The sequence below is a fragment of the Notamacropus eugenii genome, chromosome 3 (genome assembly GCF_028372415.1).
Source record: "Notamacropus eugenii isolate mMacEug1 chromosome 3, mMacEug1.pri_v2, whole genome shotgun sequence".
Classification (NCBI taxonomy): Eukaryota; Metazoa; Chordata; class Mammalia; order Diprotodontia; family Macropodidae; genus Notamacropus; species Notamacropus eugenii.
The window spans coordinates 111390886-111407374 of NC_092874.1; the positions used below are offsets into that span (position 1 = coordinate 111390886).

At 38.1% G+C, this 16489-nt stretch overlaps 1 protein-coding gene and 1 long non-coding RNA gene across 2 annotated transcripts in view; one reads left to right on the forward strand and one right to left on the reverse strand.

Moving 5' to 3' along the window:
- DGKI (diacylglycerol kinase iota) overlaps window positions 1-16489 on the forward strand; it is a 552077-nt gene that overhangs the window by 40722 nt on the left and 494866 nt on the right. The gene's annotated exons all lie outside the window — the stretch shown is intronic.
- Window positions 5322-12295, reverse strand: LOC140533194 (uncharacterized). The gene is made up of 3 exons (XR_011976826.1): window positions 12045-12295; window positions 7348-7473; window positions 5322-5847 (listed from the first exon to the last, which is right to left on the reverse strand). It is a non-coding gene; the product is annotated as an uncharacterized lncRNA (long non-coding RNA).

Consider the following 16489-nt stretch of genomic DNA (forward strand, 5'->3'; position numbering starts at 1 on the left):
TAAATTCTAATGGGAGTAGACAACATAAAAGAGAAGGTGAAAAGAAGGAATTGGGGAAAGATAGCAGAATAAGGCAGCAAACTATCTGACTCTCCCAAATCTTACTAGAAATAACTCAAAATAATGCCTCAAAGTAAATTTTAGAGCAGCAGAAATGATTAAAAATTGAGGTAAAACCAATCATTGAACCCAAGACAACTTGGGAAGATGTTAGGAAAGATCTGACCTCTGGGGTGGTGGTCTGGCCTGAATGAAATGTAGATACCTCCCTGGCAGATCCCAACTCAAGTCAACAAACAGAAGCCCTGGTGGCAGCTGTGTAAGTGGGAAACCTTAGCTTCTAGAACTTTCTCCCCATGACCAACGTCAAGTTTGGGAGCTTGATCAGGGGAAGATTGTGGGGGTCCTCCAATGTGTGGTCTGCCTTTTGTTCTCCAGGAGGACCATGCCATCAGAAAGATGATGACATGACTTGCAAATGAATTGGATTTGAGTGAAGGAGAGCTGTGCAAAGTCACCAGCCTCACTTTCTCCTCCAGAACCATCTGGGTTCAGTGGCAAGATATAGATCAGGATGACTGGAGATGGCCCTGGTCAGGATCAAGCAAGCAAAAAGAAAGTAGATAAGTAGTAAGAGACTTGACTCAGTGATCAAAATAAAGATAGGGATGGAGAAAATGAGAGCTGAGGAACAAAATTCAAAGATAAGGATGATGAGAGTAGGGGTAAGGAGGAAAGAAAGAGAAAAGTCAAAGGTTAGACAAAAAATATCACCTTATGCATTCTCTTCTGATTTAATTTAACTAACTTTTACTCTACTGGTTTTCTAGATAATGGAACGAATTATTTCATACAAAACAGGTGTGAATGGAAGAATTGTTACAATGGGAGGGAGAGTGGGGTAAAGGGTGAGTTGTGTGAGAACCATGTTCTCATCAGAATTGGATTTACATTTAGTAGGGCATAAAAGTTTTTTTTAACTTATAGAGAAATAGAAAGGCAAGGGGACAGGATAAAGAGGAAATTTCAGAAGGGTGTGCAGATTATGAAGGCAGTGTGTAAAGTAAGTAGTAAATTAGATTTCTGAGGGGGATTAAGGTAAAAAGAATGAGAGAGAAGAATAAACAGTGAGGAGAATAGCATGGAGGGAAATACACAACTAGTAATTTTAACTTTGAATGTGAATGGGATGAACTCACCCATAAAACAGATGGATCAGAAACAAGAATCTGGCTATATGGCAAAAGAAGCACATTTAAAAATGAGAGACACACATAGAGTAAAAATAAAGGACTGGAGCAGAATTTATTATGCTTTACCTGATGTAAAAAAAGCAAGGGTAGTGATCACAATCTCAGACAAAGTTAAAGCTAAAATAGATTTAATTAAATGAGATAAGCAGGGAAACTACATTATGTTAAAAGGTACCATAGATAATGAAGTAGTATCAGTACTAAATACATATGTACCAAATGATATAGTATTCAGATTTTTAAAGGAAAAGATAAATGAAATAGAAAAACTAAAAGTGTGAGGGATTTCAACCTTCTTCTCTCAGAACTAGATAAATCTAACAAGAAAATAAATAAGAAAGAACTCAAGAAGATTAATAGAATCTTAGATAAGATAGATATGATAAACATCTGGAGAAGACTGAATAGGAATAGAAAAGAATATAGCTTTTTCACAGCAATACATAGCATCTTTATAAAAGCTGACCGTATATTAAGACATAAAAACTCTATACCTAAATGCAGACAAGCAGAAATCTTAAATGCGTTCTTTGAATGTCATAATGGAACAAACGTAAATTTAATGATGGGCCATGGAAACGGATTAAAAATTAATTAGAGACTAAATAACCCAGTCTTAAAGAACCAGTTAAGGAACAAGCCATAAAAACAATAAATAGTTTTGTTAAAGAAAATGATAATAATGAGACCACATATCCAAACTTATGGAATGTAGCAAATACAGTAATTGTAGGAAAAGTTTCATCTCAATGTCTGCATCAATAAAATAGAGAAAAAACAGATCAATGAATTGAGTATGCAATTTAAAAAACTAGAAAAAAAATAAAACTCCCAATTAAACACAAATTGGAAATCCTGAAAATTAAAGGGTAGATTAATAAAACTGAATAGAAAAAACCCATTGAATTAAATAAATAAAACTAGGAGTTGGTTTTATGAAAACATCAATTAACTAGATAAATCATTGATTAATAGAATATTTTAAAAAGGAGAAAACCAAATCACTAGTATTAAAAATGAAAAGGGTGAATACATGACTAACGAAGATGAATTTAAAGCCATTATTAGGAGTTATTTTGCCTATAATTATATGTCAGTAAATTTAACAATTTAAGTCAAATGGAAGAATACTTACAAAAACATAAACTGCCCAGATTAACAGAAGAGGAAGTAAAATATCTAAATAAATGTATTTTAGAAAAGAAAATTGAACAGGTCATAAATGAGCTTCCTAAGAAAAAAGCATGAGGAGCAGATGGATTTCTAATTGAATTTTACCAGACATTTAAAGACCAGTTCCAATTATTAAATAAATTATTTGGAATAATAGGAAAGGAATCCTACTGAACTCCTTTTACGAGACAATTATGGTGTTGATACCTAAATGAGGAAGAGCAAAAACAGATAAAGAAAATTATAGACCAATTTTACTAATGAATATGAATGTAAAAATCCTAACACTAGCTAGGAAACTATAGGAATATATCACAAAGACTACATATAATGACCAAATGGGATTTACACCAGGCATGCAGAATTGTTTTCATATAAGGAAAACTATTAACATAATTGAGTATATCAATAACAAAAAGTAACAAAAATCACATTATTACATTAATAGATGCATAAAAAGTTTTTGATGAAATGCAACCTTCATTCCTGTTAAAAAACATTTGAAAGCATAGGTATAAATGGATTTTTTCCTTAAAATAATAAGAAGCATCTACCTAAAGCCATCAGAAAGCATTATTTGCAATGCGGCTAAGCTAGAAGCCTTCCAAATAAGATTATGAAACAAGAATGCCTATTGTTAACAGTATTATTCACTATTGTGCTAGGAGTGCTAGCAACCACAATAAGAAAAAAAAAGAAATGGAAGAAATCAGAATGGGCAATGAGATAATAAAGCTATCTCTTTTTGCAGATGATGTAATGGTATGCCTGGAAAATCCTAGAGATTCCACTAAAAAGCTTGCTGAAATAATAATTTTAGCAAAGTAGCAGGATGTAAAATAAGCCCACATAAATCATCAGCATTTCTATGTATCACCAAGAAAGTGCTGCAAGAACATATAGTAGAAGATAGTTCATTTAAAATAACCACTTAGACAAAATACCTGGGAGTATATCTGCCAAGACAAATCCAGGAACTAGATGAATATAATTACAAAATACTTATTATACAAATAAAGTCAGATTTAAATAATGGTAGAAATATTAATTGTTCATGGGTGGGCTGAGCCAATAAAGTAAAATAACAATTCTATCAGAAGAAAATCAAAAGAATCAATGAGAAAAAATGTAAAGGAAGGAGGATTAGCAATGCCAGATCTTAAACTTTATTACAAGGTGGTAATTATCAAAACTATCTGTTCCTGGCTAAGGAATGGAATGATGAATCAGTGGAATAGAGTAGATACACAAAACCTAGTTATAAATTATTATAGTAACCCTGTGTTTGACAAATGTTAAGATTTAAGCTTTTGGGATATGAATTCACTAGTAAAAATTGTTGGGAAAACTGAAAAGCAGTCTAACAGAAACTAGGTGTAAATTAATATCATACCGTTTACCAACATAAGATCCAAATAGATATATGACGTAGATGTAAAGGGAGATACATAAGTAAATTAGAAGAGCATGCAATACCATTAAGTTTGTGGATAGGAGAAGAATTTATGAGTAAACCAGAGATAGAGAACATTGTGTGATGTAAAATGAATACTTTTATTATATTAAATTTAAAAGGTTTTGTACAAATAAAACCAATATAGCTAAGATTAGAAGGAAAGCAGAAAAATGGGGAAATTTTATAGTTTTTCAGATAAAAGCTTTACATCTCAAATACATAGAGAACTTGGTCAAATTTATAAGAATTTGAGTCATTCCCCACCTGATAAATGGTCAAAAAATGTGAATAGGCAGTTTTTAGAGGAAGAAATCAAAGCTATCTATAGTCATGTGAAAAAATGTTCTAAATCATTACTGATTAAAGAAATGAAAATTGAAACAACTTTGAAATACCATTTCACACCTATCAGATTGGCTAAAATAACCAAAGGGGAAAATGACAAATGTTGGAGGGGATGTGGAAAAATTGAGATGCTAATGCACCCTTGGTGAAACTGTGAACTGATTCAACCTTTTGCAGAGCAATCTGAAAGTATGGCCAAATAGTTAAAAAACTGTGTATTCCTTTTGACCCAGCAATACCACCATTAGATCTGTTTCCCAAGGTGACCAGGGAAAAAGGAAAAGAACCTGTATGTTCTAAGATATTTACAGGAGCTCTCTTTGTGGTGGCAAAGAACTGGAAATTGAGGGGATACCCATCAAGTGGGGAATGACTGAATAAGTTGTGGTACATGATTGTGATGGGATACTACTGTGCTATAAGAAATAATGAGTTTCATTAGAAAAACATGGAAAGACTTGCATGAAATAATGAAGAGTGAAATCACAACCAAGAGAATGTTGCAGCAGTGTTGTGTTAGTAGTAAATATGAATGACCAAGCTTTTCCGAGTTATATGAATATTCAAATCAGCTACAAAGGACCTATGAAGAAAGATGCTCTCTACCTCCAGAGAAAGAGCTGATGGCGGAAACTATGTGTTGTATAGTTTTACACATTTATCTATGTCAAATGTTGGCCTTCTGTAGTGTGGGGTTGGGAGGGAGGGAGGAAAACAACTTGGAACTCAAATGTAGCAATTTTTTTTTAAAAGCAAGATTGGGAGGAGGTATCCTAATAGGGCCATGGTGACTAATATTAGAAAATCAGTGGTGATTGGTTTGGTGTCCTTCCCCAAAGTGGAAGAGCTCAGTAGTGGGAGAATGTCCAGCAGGAGAGGAGCCAAGAGGCAGCTAATGAATGATGACTAAGGTGAGAGAATCAGGGATAAGGGTTTGGGGGGGGGGGGGGGGTCCTTCCCCAAAGTGGAAGTTCAGGGAAGAGTTCACCAATGTTGGAGAAGGGGCCCAGTGGGGCCTTCAGGTTGGAGACTGCTAAAGCATAGGGTGTAGTCTGGAGAATGAATACATACTCAGTGCTTTAAAAGATGCTTATTGATTGACTGGTGGTTGAGACAGTTTTGGGCTGAGTATAAGGAAGAACTTTCTAACAAGGAAAGCTGAAAACAATAGGCTAGCTGTCATTGGATTTCAAGGAAGAATTGAAAACTCAGTTTTTAGAGGTGTATAGAAGGGATTAATAGTCTAGCTAGTGATTAAATTAGGTAAATTCCACCTAAGTGTGAGATTTTAATGTTTCTTATTCAGTTCGCTTCTTTTGTGGATGAGAGAAAAGTGAGGTGTAGAGATAGATTTTAAATGGCTTGCCCAATGTTATCTAGTGGCAGAACTTGGGCTATAAACCAGGCCTCCAGACTCTCAGATGCAGTGTTTTCCCACCATACCTCACTCGCTTGTCACCTAGAATATCATCCGTGTCTTCAGAGTGAGAGGCAGGATGATGTAGTTGATACACTGTAGGGCTTATAGTCCAAAAGGCTATTTCTCTTTTCAAATACTGCCTTGGTCACTTATGAATTGCATGTCCATGTCTTAACCTCTTGTATCCTCCATTTTCTCATCTGTAAAGTAGGGTCAATAATATTACATAGAGCAGCCGTCTCAAAAATAGTTTGTTAGTTTCAAATGCAATAAAGTATGTGAAGCAGATTGCAAACTAGAAAGCTCTGTGTCATTGTCAACTATTATTTTCATACTGAGGTATACATATTGAGGTAAGATTCATGATAATTCAAGCTCAGGTTTTTTATTCTTTTCCTTAAGCTTGGACACATTCCCATTTTTGATAGTGTAAGAGCCAGGAGGTAGTTTTCTCTTAAGAAAACTGTATTTTAAGCCCATATACCTTTTTGAACTAAACATAGTATGGCATCTTAATTTTTAACTATTTCCTCACATGTTAAGTTGACCCTTTCTCTTTGAATATTTTGGCTCAAGCTTCAAGGTCAGAAGTCTCTATGTAGAGACTGGTACCATTTCAATTAAAACACCTACATAGTGAAGATACTTGCTCATCCAATGCCAAACCCCATTCGGGGAGGATAAATGGGAACATGATGGCTCGATTCAAGGACTTGAAGTGCAGTCACATGGAAGAAACATTAGATTTGTTCTCTTTGGCCTCATGATGTATTTGTCCTTTGTTTTCAAAGACATCAGGGAAGTGATGACGTAACTTGCAGTTGACTTTGATTTTAGTGAGGGAGGGCTGTGCAAGGTCACCAGCCTCACTTTCTCTTCCAGAGCCACCTGGGTCCAGTGGCCAGATATTCATTAGGACTATTGGAGATGGCCCAGGATGCGGTGGGAGAACTTGGCCCTTTTTAGGCTAAGTTCTTTTCAGGTTCTCACTTTGAGTGAGGTAGCACCTATTTGGTGAATAGGCCTCTTTAAGAAGTGAATCAAGGGATGGCCCCTTTAATTTTAAAAAATCAGACTGGGAGGGGTTGCTGGTCAAACAGAAACAGTTACTATTGACATTCACTTTGAGCCTGTAGGGCTCAAAATGTACACAATCTGTGAGTAGTCCAAGCTGCCTTAATGAGGACCCAGCCAGTTGGGTAACTCAGCTTGTCCTCTCTCTCTCCCTCTCCTCTCCTTTCCAAAGGAAGGTAAATTTTGCTGGTTGGAAGCTGCCCAGTTAACTTGGGGTTTACTGACTAGATAGATTCCTTCCTTCCTCCCTTCCTCCCTTCCTCCCTTCCTCCCTTCCTCCCTCCCTCCCTCCCTCCCATTTTACTCTGTAGCTTACAGATTGGACCATAATAGGTCCTTGCCCAAGCACCTTTGGCCCCATAGGAGACACCAAGAGCAATGGATGGAGGTACATTGTAAGGAAAACTTCCTAGCCATTAGGGATATTCAGGAGTAGAATGGGCTGCCTTGGGAGATGGCTGATTTTCCTTCACGAGAGAGGTCTTTGGATAGGTAGAGGCTGGATGACCATTTGTCAGGAGTGTTGTAGAGGCAATTTCTATTGATATATAGTTTGGACTAGATAACATCTGAAGTTCCTATTGAACTTGTGATCCTGTAAGTACCAGGCTGGATAGTGACCATACCTGGAGTCAGAGAAGATGCAGACTTCCAAATGTTCATGTGTGCAGGATATTTATCCCCTTTAAGAAGAGAACTGGTTATAATGGGACTGAGCAATACTAGAGGTTCCTCTTCCTTTTAAGGATGTTCTGGGAAGAAAAGCAACATCTCCCTTAGTAACTCCCAATACTATATTATATGAAAACTTAGTAACTCAATACAATACAATATGAAAAGTGTTTCTTGAAATAAAACCTAAATGTCTTCCATTGGAATTAAAGCTCATTAAGCTTTGTTCTTAGTGGATATAGAGAACATCAGGGTCACTATTCTCCATTAGTTATGTGTTCCTGTTATGGCTTCATCTTCTTTTATCTATCTCTCCTCTCTGTCTCTCTTTGTACCCTTTAAATCTGGAGCTCCATTAACCAAGGAGAATTGAAAATAGAAGCTATTGATTAAAACAGGGGCTGAGAATATAGGATTTGAGGTTTAGCAAAATATCCCATGCTATTTTTGTGTTTAGAGAAACCCATTATACTTCATTATAAATACTTTTCCTCCTGAGCTTACAAATCGTGTATTTGAAGGGGTATTATATCTCTATGTTAGATTAACTTGCATTTATCTTAAATAATAACTGTTTTAGGGCTATTAGATATCCTGAAGCAGGAAATTGTATTTTGAGAGCATCAAATAGAATTCGTAAATGGCAAGAGTCAAGTTCAAAAATCCCTAAGTATGAATGGGTTTGAATTTGAAAAAAACAAAAATATTCTTCCAAACTTGGTTTCATAGATCTTTTAAAGGATATGAAGTTTAAATACTTACAGATATTCTGGAAGAGGCAGCATGAAGTATCCCTCAATACATTATGTATCCATCAATCCATCAAACAAGCAATATTAAAGCATTTATTAAGTACCTTCTGTGTGCCAGATACTGTCCTAGGTGCTGGGAATACAAAGACAGAAGATGAAATAGTCCTTGCCTTGAAGGAATTTTATACTCCATCAAGTGAGATGTGTATAAATAAGCATATGAAATATGTATACATATACAAAGCGTGTTAAATACAAGGAATTTAGGGAGGTCACAAGCAGTGGGGTCTGTGAGTTGTAGAGAAAGGAAGTAGGATGTTGTTCAGTTGTTTTCAGTTGTCTTTGACTCTTCATGACCCCATTTGGGGTTTTCTTGGCAAAGATACTGGAATAGTTTGCCATTTCCCTCTCCAGCTCATTTTACAGATGAGGAAACTGAGGCAAACAGGGCAAATTGACTTGCCCAGGGTCATACAGCTAGTGTCTGAGGCCAGATTTGAACTCAGGAAAATGAGTCTTTTTGACTCCAGATCCAATAACACTATTCATTGTGTCAGGATATATAGTGGATAAAGTCCTGGATTTCAAGTCAAGAACATCTGAAATATGATTATGGATCAAGAAGTGACTTATCCTGAGATTCAATTTCCTCATCTGTAAAATGGTGATTATAATATTTGTCTATGGTGTCTACCATTTTGAAGGGTTGTTTTTAGACTCAAATGAGATAATGTATATAAAGTGCTTTGCAAACTTTAATGCCACATAAAAGTCAGTGGTCATTATTTTCCTCACAATTCAGAATGTTGTTGGAGATGAGCAGTAGGAAGTGTCCTGAGAACAGCCTGGATGTGAGGGACACAAGAGTGGATCGAGGGGTTTTGGTCAGGAAATCCTGCCCACCCTAAATATTCCTGAATGTCATTTCCTTGGCAACTAAACAAATATTGATGGAGAAATGTGTCATTACATTAACAGTAATGAATGGATGTTAAGTTGGCTCTTAGAGCATGTCTGCAGCCCTAGGCCACAGAGATTCAGACACTTGATATTAGACCAAAGAATTGATGGAGACCATTCTACATCCTTCCTCAGCTCCTTCCTTTGAAACTACACTCTCACTAAAAGCATCAGAGATAGCATTGATTAACACTGGTGGTAAAAAGACCCCTGGCTAAGGTGTTGAATTGGCTAAATCTTCATGTATTTTGATGCTGTATGCCATAAGTAAACAAACTCTCTTATCCCAGTATTGTTGCTGAACTATGATTTCCCTTACGCTGACAACACCAAAAGACAGCATCTCTTACAAGATCCGGCAAGTCAGTCACAATATCGCTCGTATCCATCTCCTTTTTTTTTTCCCCTATTGCTTCTTAATTATCATGTACCTTACTTCCCCAGCATGCAGAGTGATTTCTTCAGAGTAGGTGTTCTAGAAATCAAGATTTCTAGGATGCTGTAACAGCAAGCAAAGTGGGATTTTTTGTTGATTTCTTTTTGGAGTTTCTCAGGCTAAATTGTGAGCATCTGAAGACTCGATCTCCTTTGAACCTTGATAATTCACAGCTGTGCTGAGTCACAGTTTTTGTGCCTATTGACTGAGACAATCAGGAGCTGAATCTTTGTTATATATACTCTAAGGTGAGATTTTGCCTTGGGGCTCACTCTGTGGAGGGAGCTGAGACTCTGCATAGTTGTTAAGACATCCCTTGGCTTTGAAAACCCTCTCTGATAACTATGTATGTATATGTAATGTGTGTATGTATGTAAACTATGTATTTGTATGTAATGGTCAGACAGAAGCCCTGTCAGTTGGACTTTATTTCTCTGCTTATATTTTCTCTGTATTTTATAGATGTGATTAAAAAGAATTGTTGACCCATTAAAAAGCTCTTTGCTAGTAAAGTAGATCCAAGAACCTGTGCCAGCAGCTGTTCTGGGTATGCCGGTGTCTTTGCTATTGCAGACACCTTTGCAGAAACCTCTCCCCACCTCTGCTCCCTCAGTGTGGAGGGGTGACCCTTACTTTCCAATGCTTTCCTATTGTGAATTATGTACATGCTGATCATAGTCATAGCTGCTGCTACTGGGATAGTCATGTCTTGTGTCTGAGGGGATGCTGTGGTGTCAGAACCAACAGAGCAGTGACTTATGATGAGTAATGATGTCTGGGTCCTTCTCTGCTTATTGTCTTGTCTGTGTTAGGGCATTGCAAAACTTCATCATCGTTCATTGGCAGAGGGAATAAAACTGGGGAAAGATATCAGTGGTCATAGCAACATCAAATCATTCAAATCATTCTGAACCTCTCTGTTCTCATCTGTCAAAAATGCATTAGATACGGTGCCTTTCAGGATGAACAGTTCTAACTTCATCTCGACCACATTGGGGGAATTAGTGGCCAAGTCAAGATTCCAGTTTGTGTCTATACACACGTAATTGATCTTTGTTTTAGATGGGAGTATAGCTGTAAAGATGAGAAGACCTAGAGGCAGCATGGTGTAAAGACCTCTGGATCTACAGTCAAAAGTTCTGGGTTCAAATTCTGCCTCTCTCACTTACTGCCTATGTGACTTTAGGCAAGTTCACTTTGCCCCTCTGAGCTTCAGTAACCTCATTTGTAAAATAATGAGGGGGACAGTCTAGATCACTTATAAGGTCCCTTCTCGCTTTAAATCCATAATCTTATAGCAAGGCATATTGGGGATGCCTTTCTTGACTGCTGCTATCACTTTCCCTGGCATCTAGGCCCTGTGATTAGCAATTGTCAGGCAGAGAGTAATGGCTAAGGGAAGATTTAAATGTGAGTGTCTTCACATGCATACGCAGAAACACATAGTTTTTCTTAGTTTTAGAAGATAATAATCCTCCACTGGGTGTGCTGTTTGTATTTGAATGTGACTGAACAGACCCTTGACCTCTGAGGTACACAGTGGAGGACAGTGCAGTATAGGACAGTGGAAAATCAGGAGTCAGAACATCTGGCTTCACAGCTCAGTTTTGACTTTGGGCAAGTCACTTAGTGTTCCTGGACCATGGTTTCCTCATCTTATTACTAGATGACCTTTGAGGACCCTCCCAGCTTTAGATTGATAATCCTACTGAGGTATAGTCTGTCCCTTGATGCACAGCAGAGTGTTAGGGGGAAGAGCTTTGGATCTGGCATCAGATAATAGGTTTGAGAACCACCACAGCCGTTCACTGTCTGCATTACCATCGGCAAATCACTTCATTCCTCTTAACCTCAGTTTCCCTCTGCTGTAAAACTAAATAGTAGAACTTGTATTACTAACCTTACAGGGTGGTTGATAAAATCCCATCTTTTACTGGAAGTCTTCCCCAATCCCTCCTGATTCCAGTGCCTTCCCTCTGTTAATTATTTTCTAGTTATCCTGTTCATAGCTTGCTTTGTATATATGTGTTTGCATGTTGCCTCCCCCGTTGGCTTGTAAACTCCTTCAGGACAGGGGCTTCCTTTTGCCTCTTTTTGCATCCCCGGTATCTGGCACGTAGTAGGCACTTAATAAGTGTTGATTGGTTCTCATAGAGATATGAACTACTACTGTTGTTATTCACATCTATAGTAAATATTCAAAATAGTTTTCTCTATTTTTGACTCTGTCTCTTCCATATGTGGGTGGCCCTGACTCTTTCTTCAAAAAGAGTAAGTCCATAGCTTACAGTTACATGTCAGACGGGTCTGTTGCTGCTAGTGTGTGCCAGGCATCCGTAATTATGGTACCATCAAGCCTTTGCTTCCAAGCGTCTCCTTTCTCCTACCTTCCTGTTATTATCCCAATAAGCTGTGGGTTGGAAGAGACCTCAGAGATCACCTATTCTCATCACCTCATTTTATAGATGATGAGATTGGGGCATAGACAGCATAAGTAACTTACCCAAGGACGTTATAGATAGTAAAGAGCCTGGATGTCGCCCAAGGTCCTCTGATGCTGAATATGTTGTTTTTTCCACTGTGCATGTTTTACCCATCTACAGGGCAGAGAAAAACTAACCCTAGCTGGGTCTGATAACTTTCCCAGTTATGACTTTCCCAGTCCAACTGCCATCTTTCCCCAATTATCTGTGTGCCAGTCAGTGAATCATGGCTCATATCTCATTCTTTCCTTCAAGAAAGCATCTACCTGAAGCCCCACTGGATCTGTGGTTTTCTTGGCCCTTCACTAATGCAGATTACAAAATGCAGACCCTTTGTGACTTAATAAAACAAACATTTATGTTGTGCTCTTGTGTTATGCTTTTATATAGATATATCTCATATATAGCACAGGCAAGGTGCTTTGTATATATATATCATATATATATATGTTACTTCATTTGATTATTATTATCGTCATTTTATAGCTCTAGGATGTCAAATGACTTAGCAGATTTCTAAGAAGTTGCCTGAGGTATATTTAGGTGAAATAACTTCCCCAGGGTAAAACAGCTAGAAAGTGTCAGGGGAGCACCTTGAACCCAGGGCTTCCTGACTTCAAACCCAGCAATCTGGCTGTTACGTAAAGTGATACTAACAAATGATTTTCATCAGCTGTGAGTGAGGATTTACACCACCATCCTCCCAGTCATCAGGTTTAGAACTTTATCAAAGAACTCCTCACCCTCCTTCATTCCTCTTATCCAGTCAGATGTCCAGTCTTATCAATTTATCTCCACAGTACCTCTCATATCCATCTCCTTTTTCCATCTGTTCACTTATATATAACTTGAATTCATCCTTGAATCTCTTTTTTTTACTATTATTATACTGCAATAGTCTCCTAATGGATCATCCTTCCTCAAGTCTCTTCCCTATCTGCATCTCTTATTCTTGGATGTTTTTCTATCAAGACACAGAAACCTTCACCTTGGAAGTTTGTTCCACCTCTAGAATTCTCCCACTAGAAGAACCCTCCACTCTCATGGCTTCTTCTTCTGACTGGTGGGTTCTTCCAAGAACTTCCATTTTAAGGCAGATGCCCAGGTCAATTATCCCTTCAGTTCCACTCCAAGCTAACTCCTGACTCTGAGGACTTTCTCATAAATACCCCTCTAGGGTATTTTCCCTACTTTTTCGGTTTCCTTTTATGTGTTGTCTTTCCTCCTTTGAATGTAAACTTCTTGAGGACAGGGACTGTTTTGCTTTCTGCTTGTATTTGTGCTTCTCTCACTTAGCACTGTGCCTGACCTATAGTAAACCCTTAGTAACTGCTAGTTGACTTGACCTTACATCTGCCAGAGTGTCTTCTGAAAACAGAGGTCTGACTGTGTTATTCCCTTGTTCAATAAATTCCATTCCCCTTAAAATTAGGTGCAACTCCACTATTGAGTATCTGAACCCCTTTACAACCTTACTCCCATCTGCCTTTCTATTATTTCCCTTAAGATACTTTCCAATTCTATCAAATTGGCCTTCCTGTCTTTCTTCACAAATGACATTCCATTTCCTGTCTTGGAGCTTCTTATTGACAGTACCCATGTCTTAAATGTTTTCTCTTCTGCCTCATAGAATCCCAAATTTTCTTCAAAGCTCAGCTTAAAAGTGATTTCTTTTATATGACCTTTTCTGGAAAGGGAGGATACCCAGGTAGGGGTAAACTTGCTGCCAAGTAGGTAAGAGGAGATCTGGAGGGGGAACTGACTCAGGAATAAAGAGAACATGGCCTGGGCCCTATATGAAATGGGTCATCTAGGACAGGGGCTTGCCAATCAGGAGAGGGAGCTCTTATTTAGAGAAAGATATCAAGAGAAAGATTTTTCTTTTCATTAAGAGAAGGGTCCCTTCCCCATATTATAGTCCATCCCAAAGGTTACTAATTCATGAGGCAGGTAGGTAGTACATTGGATAGAACAGGAGTCAGGAAGACCTGCGTTCAAACCCAGCCTCAACCAACTGCTGTTTATGTGACCTTGAGTAAGTCATTACACCTTAGTCTGCTTCAGTTTACTTTCTGTAAAATGGGGATAATAATAGCACCCACCCTTCAGTGTTGTTGTGAGGATAAATATGATAATATTTGTAGAATAAGTGAGATAAATATTTTTAAAACATTTAGTATAGTGCCTAAGACACAGAAGGCACTATATAAGTATTACCTATTGTTATTATATTTATCATTATTATTATGGCCTGGAATCACAGATATTTGCACTGACTACTATCTCATCTTTCCCTGTCCATTAGAACCCAGAAAAACTAGTGATATGGAAGGGAAATTCAGAGGAATTAGAGAGAAACACATGCTATAGACTGGCTTGAGTCATTTTAGCCTTTGGGCATTGGCACAGTCTCTGGCTTGTAGGTTACCTTCATTCAGCCTTCAAGAGCCTATTCCTCATCTTTGGCATCAGTGGGGACAAGTCCAAGCATGAGCAACCGCAGCTAGCCTAAGAACAATTAAAATCAAGTCCCTGTTCAGGGAACTGGGGAGCTGCTTCCCCCTAACTCATGGGGAGAATCTGGTTAGGCTCCCCCATGGTCAGGGCATCTCTTCGTCCCTATCTCTATGCTCCATTTCCCTACCTGCTCCCCCTCCCCCACTTAATCTCTGTGAACCAGGTAGGGTTTTCCCCTTTAATCATTCCCCTGGCCCCAGGTATGGGTCAACGTTGCTGATTAGGGACTGAGAGTAACAGGCAGCTTGATGGAGTTGTTGGGCCCATCTCAAATCCGTTTTAACAGCTTTCCCCAAAGCACAGCTGTAAGACAAAGAAATGGATTTACTAGAGCTGCACACAAACCAGTTCCTATTATGCTAGAAAACATAAATAAAAGGAAGGCCTAAAAAAGAGAAATTATCTTATAAAGCACCTCAGCAAAATAGCATTCAGTGCACACCGATAACACAATGGTGTAGTCATCCATGTGTATCAACCTGTAGTTTTTAATGACAGAGATATATAAACAAGTAGGCAAAACACAAACCCAAAGCCTCTGTTTCCTTCTTTTTTTTTAAAGTCATTCTCTTAGAGGCTGAGTTGGTGGATGTGTAACAAAAACAGCTGGAATGACAAAGATTATGGCCGAGAGCTATTCAAGTTGGCTAAACAAAAGGAAAGAGAACAATGGGTATTTTGGAAGAATACTCTCTCCACCGCACCTTCCAGTTGAAACACTTTCTATTAATTGGGCAAAAATCTTCTTTTCTCCATCTCTAAGGATAGTCACCAATCCCCTTCTCTCTGGATTTCTAACAGGCATAGTACTGAGAGCAGGTTCTCAAGATTGTCAAGACTTGTTCTTTCATTTGATAGATGAGGAAACAGAGACGTCCTGAGAAGTGACTTGCCTAGTCCTTTGTAAAGGACCTTGCTTACCCTAGCAGTCTTTTTACATGTCACTGCTAGCCATATACTCGGTGTTCCAGGAACTGTAGCGTCTGTTCTATTTCTCACACAAGATACTTCATCGCCCCACTCCATTCATTCCTTTTAGTTGTCTTCCATGACTAGAATGCTCTCTTCCTTGTCTCTGTCTCTGGACTAACCTAGCTGTAAGTCTCAATTAAAATCCCTTCTTCAAGAACCCTTAATGTAGTGCCTTCTCTCTGAGAACGTGTCCAGTTTATCCTTTGTATATCTTGTTGAGAGGACAATTTCTTTGCATCCCTAAATCTCCTATGTAGTAAGTATTTAATACATGCTTGTTGATTTGTTGACTTTTGACTTGATTCAGATCATGAGTAGCCAAGCTAACTTATGAATTTGGGCTTCCATATCATTCTGTCTTTGAGATAGTTTTAAAAGACCTCTAATATAGACTTAATATGGTATTTTCCTTTCTTGCCATACTCTCCCTTCCCCCACCCATCCACAAAAATCAGATATGTCTACTAGACTGGAAAGATTGCTGAATTTGGCAGCACAGGGACTGGTTTGATTCCTGCTTGGCTCTACCATAATTACCTGTGTGACCTTAAACAAGTAACTTAATCTCACTGGGATTCAGTTTCCTCAGCTGGAAGTTTAGCAGGTTTTATTCAATGACCTCTAAGGTTCCTTCTGACTAAATCTGTAATGCTGTAGCTATGCTATAAATCAATTAATGATTTTTTATTAAGCCCCTACTATGTGCTAGGTACTGTGCTTGGTGCTGCTTATACAATCCCTGTTCTCAAAGAGCTTATATTCTATCAGGTATAGGAGTGATGAAAACAGAGGAATAGACCCTGGCTAAGAGAGAGACCTAGTAGCACATCTTATGCTCAGTGTGATCTCTCTGCCTTCACTTATGTCTTCCTGTCAACCTAGAATAGTAATCTTCCCTTCTCCTCTAAGTTCAAATATTTCTGATTTGATTTCTTATTGCAGTCTTACTAGCAATAACAGCTAGCAATAACCATTC